Source organism: Callionymus lyra, chromosome 5 (genome assembly GCF_982586985.1).
Source record: "Callionymus lyra chromosome 5, fCalLyr1.hap1.1, whole genome shotgun sequence".
Taxonomy (NCBI): Eukaryota; Metazoa; Chordata; class Actinopteri; order Syngnathiformes; family Callionymidae; genus Callionymus; species Callionymus lyra.
The window spans coordinates 7,259,270-7,265,269 of record NC_141822.1 but is presented as its reverse complement, the minus strand read 5'-3'; positions in this window follow the sequence as shown (position 1 = coordinate 7,265,269).

Here is a 6,000-nt window from a genome sequence, read left to right as displayed (position 1 = left end):
TTTAATGTCTCTCTGTGGAACCAATGCTGAGAATTTCCAAGTAATACCCGGTCAGCTCAAAATATTTCAATAAAGTCAATGTTTACATGAAGGCTGTCTCTTCAAAACCTAATTATCCAGTACAAAAATATTTTTCCAAATTATTCATTCCATTTAAATGACAAGATAAAAAACATGTTTCTATGTTTTAAAAAAAAGAGTAAATTCTGCCCTTAAAAGAATATATAGACGTATATCCAGTGATGATCAAACTGTATTAATACTGTGTGGATACAGTCACTTAATACGTGCTGGATTGTGAAGGATTTTACATGCAATGACGCTTAACACAAACGTAAATGTATAGTATATATTTTCCTCCAAGTGTATAAAAATGATATCATTTAAGTTATTTCAGAGTTTTTTAAATTAATTAATTTTTTTAGACAAACTCTTGTAAAAAAAACTCTTGCATGGCACTGAGGATGCAGAATTTGCAAGCATGCATAGAGGTTCCAATATGTGGATTGATTCAAACACCAATATACTGTTAAAGAGGATCTTTGAAATGTTTCTCTCCGACATGAAGCTATTGACTTCAATAAAGGAGTCGGCAGTTGCATTTGTTCATAGTAAAGCTGCTGCCATAGAGTTTCTAAAAGAAGAAAAACCGCGTTAGCAAATACATGCCAAAATAAACTGACAAAACTGAACATTGCAAACAAATATTTTTAAATGGATTAGTCAAATATTTTTGTTTCATATGTCAAACAACATTAACTGATTCCACAAGCCTCCAGCCAACACAATTAGTTATTTAAATTAACCAATCATTCTCGTTTAGAACGATAAGAAAGGGGGCACAGAAGGTCCTCTGGTGAAATGAGCAAGAATGGCTGAGGGATGTTGGATGTTGCTGCGATTAACAGTATGAGCTGTGCTGCACCTGAAAATCCCAAAATGAAAATATCTGACAAATGCATGAAAGATATCAATTCAATTAATTTTTCTATTTACTTGCACGAGTCTGCCTAATCTACAGGTACATCTAAAAAAAATTGAATATCAGGAGATAGTTAAAAAAAATGTTGTCTCTCATTTCAGAATGTGAAACCCATTTTTTTTTTTAATACATATTCATTACACATAGACGGAAATATTTCAAACATTTATTTCTTGAAATTCTTTTATAGATAATGAAAAACCAAAATTCAGTCCCTCAGAAAATGAGGATACTTCATAAGACCAATGAAAAAAATATATTTTAATTAGAAAAGGCTTCTGAGAAGTATGTTAATTTCCATGCACTCAATACTTTGTTGGTCCTCCTTTTGTATGAATAACTGCATTAATGCGGAGTGGCATGGAAGTGATCAGCGTGTGGTACTGCTCGGGTGTAAGGGAAGCCCAGGTTGCTTTGATAGCAGCCTTCAGGTCATCTGCATTGTTGGGTCTGGAGTCTCATCTTCCTCTTGACAATACCCAACATATTCTCTATGTGGTTCAGATCAGGTGAGTTTGCTGGCCAATCAAGCACAGTAATACTATGATCATTGAACCAGCTATTGGTACTTTTGGCAGTGTGGGCAGGGTCCAAGTCCTGCTGGAAAACACAAAGAATATGGATTTTTCATTACCTCTGGTGTATATTTTATACTTGATTGGCGAGGATCCATGTTGCTGTCTCCGGTCGAGACTCAAAAGCATTGACTCCCTCAAACCTCTTCTTATTTGCTTCATTTGGCCAGTGTTCTGGCCAACAACCTTATTAAGAAGATCATTTTACACATTTGATGTCATCATCATGTCATTTATTTTAGGAAAAATATTTACATAAGTATATAGTAGTACAGTAATTCATTTCAATTACATTTTTTTGTAAGTGTCTTAACAAAGTTATCTCAAGACACTTTACAGTTTAAGTAAGACTAAAGTGGAGAAAGGAAAAACAGATCCAGGGAACTCAACAAAGAGTAAAACAAAGTTTGGCGAGGAAAACCCTCTTTTAGAAGGCAGAAACCTCGAGCAGAACCAGACTCATTGTTGACGGGTTAGGGAGGAAGGATGGGGGGGTGGGGGTGGTAGAAAGGTATACAGAGAGAAGAGTGAGGGAGGATACAGTGAGAGAAAAGAGGAAAGTATAGAAGAGTCCATGGAGGTGCTGGAGAGAACTCTGGAGTTCAGTACAATACAATACAGTTGTTTTTCATGTCAGTGTACCTCAATGTTTAAAAGGAGGCATCCAAGTTGACGTGACTTATAAGGCTACGTCAACAGGGGGAGTTGTTGGATTAAAATTATTATGTACATATACGCCATACTTAAATCAATGCTAAAAGATAAACAAAATGTATAAAGTATAAATTACTCGCTTGATCTAAGAGCGGGAACGTTTGACTAAACATTCACAATCAACATTCCACTCAGACTTATTCACACTGGTTCTAGGCAAGCTTGGATCAGAATTAGAGATACGGCACCGGTAATTTGAAACATCCTCCTATTTGCAAATCACACCTAAAATTGTAGATCAAAGAACGAAGCAAGACACACCCGGGAAAGGGGGGCTAAAAGACGGAAGAGAAGATAAGCCCCGCTCGAGAACAGTTGAATGATTAGATTACAAGAAAACATATTAGAATGTCAGCCGGAAAGAGACGACCTCCCAGACGGGAAATTTGCCTTAAATATAGCGATGTTTCTACAGCTCGGGACCTTTTCTCCTGGGGCTAGTGACCTGTACAGTCGCGGGGACAAAGTGCGTCCGGTCAATCGTAATTGAAAGCTTGTATTTCGTTTACTTGGAGCGGCGAATAAACGACCCGCTACACACTCTGGATTTGTTCATCTTTCTCCACGACGCGAAGTATAAGACCCGGGACAGAAGTGACGCTGTGTTGGAGCGACGGAAGCGTCTCCGTGTTTTTATCGTTTTATGTCGTTAATTAAATTAACGCTAAAAGATAATTCACACCTTGGGTCGTGGATCAAAGAACAAAGTGGGACACATCCAGGAAGAGGGGGGTGGGGCTGGAAGACGAAGGCCCCCACCCGAGAACATTTGAATGATAGATTGCAAGAGGGCAAGTTAGGAAGTTCGATTTGTGGGTGATCGAGACACATGCAACTTGAAAGAACCATTTGCCCCGAAAGAGACAACCCCCGGGGCGGGAAATTGGACTTAAATATTGCGATGTTTCTACAGCTCGAGACCGTTTCTCGGGGGGCTATTGAACTGTAGAGTTGCGGGAAGTAACTGCGGACGATCGATCGTAAAGCTTGTATTTTGTTTGACTTGAAGCGGCGAACAAACGACCTGTGACACTCTGCATTGACCATTTCTCTCCACAAAACAAAGTATAAGAACCGGAAATGACGGCGCATTGGAGCGACCAGAACGGACTCCTGTTTTGACCGTTTTAAATGGTGCCTTGACGACGGATTCGTGGTGGAGAGTCTTGAGCAAGGAACAGCGACTGATTAAAGTTTTCTCAGCCAAACGAACGGGCCCAAACTAAGGTAAGCAGAAAACCTCTTATAAATTTCTGCATTTAGTTTCATCTGGCTGAGTTAATCAATGTCTGAGTTGTAAGTTGAATGGGTTGTGAATTGGTTCCGCTTGTAAGGCAAACAAAAAGAAAAAGATAGCTTGTTGTTGTTGTGGTTTGGTTTTCCATTACGACTCTCGGTCTAAATAGTAACCATAGATTGAATAAAATTGGCTTGGGATTCTTTCGAGTGGCAAAATAAGCTTTATTGAAAGTGTCCAGTGACATCATGATGTCGGCTGACTCGGGTAAATTCACTGTTCTGGTTCTTTTGCATCTGTCTTCAGCCTTTGACACAGTTGATCACCAGATCCTGCTGAGAAGACTGAGGGATGAAGTGGGACTGTCTGGGTCTGTGTTAGAATGGTTCTCATCTTACCTTTCTGGGCGCAGTTTTAGTGTATCTGCCAATCAAATGAGGTCTGAATCGGCAGATCTGTTGTGTGGAGTCCCTCAAGGTTCTGTTCTGGGTCCTTTATTGTTTTTGCTGTACTTGATTCCCCTCGGTAAAATTATTCAGAGATTTCCAGATGTTTCTTATCACATTTTTGCTGATGACATCCAGCTCTACTGCTCTTTTGATCCAACTGAGCCCCAGAGGCTGAACAGCTTAGTCAATTGTTTGCTAGAAATCAAACAATGGCTGAGTGAAAACACTTTGCAGCTAAAAGTGGACAAAACTGAAACACTGGTGATTGCTCCTGATGATAAGGTTCCAGGGTTGAGTCAGAAAATGTTTCCTTCAACTGAGAAAAATTTCTAAACTTAGGAAAATGTTGTCGGAACATGATCTGGAGCTTGTAATCCATGCGTTTGTTTCTTCTCGTCTGGACAATTGTAACAGTTTGTTTTCATGTCTTAACAAGAAGGAGCTGTCTCGCCTGCAGTTGATTCAGAACTCTGCAGCGAGAATTCTGACCCGTTCAAGTAGAAGAACTCACATTTCTCCGATCCTTTAAACCTCTTCACTGGCTTCCAGTTTCTTTCAGGATCAACTTTAAAATTCTGGTTCTTACTTTCAGAGCTATTCATGGTCAGGCTCCTCCTTACATCACTGATCTGATCCAGCCTTACACCCCAGCTCGGGCTCTGAGGTCTGTGGATCAGAATCTACTTATGGTTCCACGCACACGGCTCAGGACCAGAGGAGAGAAATCTTTTCAGGCTGTTGCTCCTAAGCTTTGGAACGATCTTCCTCTCTCTTTGCGCTTGATGGAGTCTACTGACTCCTTTAAGAAACATCTTAAGACGTTTCTATTTGTTAAGGCTTTTCCTTGATTTTCTGGAACTCCTGTGTTGTTCTCAGTATTATCTTGATCTTTAAAGTATGTACTTTTTTGAGTATTGTTTTGATTGTTTAAGCGCTTTGTGACCCTGGTCTCGAAAAGCGCTATATAAATATATATATGACCTGGTCCACTCATTTGTCACATCACGCATCGACTACTGCAACGCCCTTCTCACCGGACTCCCCACCAAACTCATCAACAGACTGCAGATCATTCAGAACTCAGCCGCCCGGATCATCACCCGCACCAAATCATCTGACCACATCACCCCTGTTCTCATCCAACTCCACTGGCTCCCGGTTCAATACCGCATCCACTACAAAAATCTTCTCCTCACCTACAAAGCTCTCCACAACCTAGCCCCCACTTACCTCCGCGACCTTCTCCATGACTACACTCCCTCCCGTTCCCTCCGTTCCTCCTCTGCTGGACTGTTAATCACCCCCACGTCACGCCTCAGCACGATGGGTGCCCGAGCCTTCAGCTGCTCGGCACCAAAACTCTGGAACTCCCTCCCACCACACATAAGACAGTCAGACTCCATCACAACATTCACATCTCGACTTAAAACCCACCATTCAAACTGGCACATTCCCTATGAACCAGACACTCTGCACTGCACTTTTATCTCGATCTTTGTTTGTTCTGTTTTTATTGATGCTATGATCTGTCACTCCTGTTTTGTAAGGTGACCTTGGGTGACCTGAAAGGCGCCGCCATACAAATAAAATGTATATTATTATTATAAATAAATATTACTTACTTACTTACTTACATTGGCATGTTATAGAGGCATTTATATCACCCCTTTAGAGACCACTTGAACCCCGAGAGTACGAATGGAATGTTTTCTTTAAAAAAGCTTTTCTTGGTTAAATAATCAAGTTTTTTATAGGTTACGCTGCCTTATGAGTACTTATATTATGATAAAAAAAACTAAACTTTCTTGATTAATGCAATGTTAACACTAATGTGTGTTTTTCAAGTTTTTAATAAAGAAATGTATAGATAAGCTTTCTTGAATTTCTATTGGCTATGAAAGATCGTTTTTTTCTTGTAAGTTTTATGCTGCGAGTTTATTTTAAAAAAGAGTAAAAACGGCTTACTTGGTCTTTACCAAGATATATGAAAAAGTAGTTTTACGGTGAACTACCGTAGACTTCTGTTGGTTGAAAAAGGCGTTT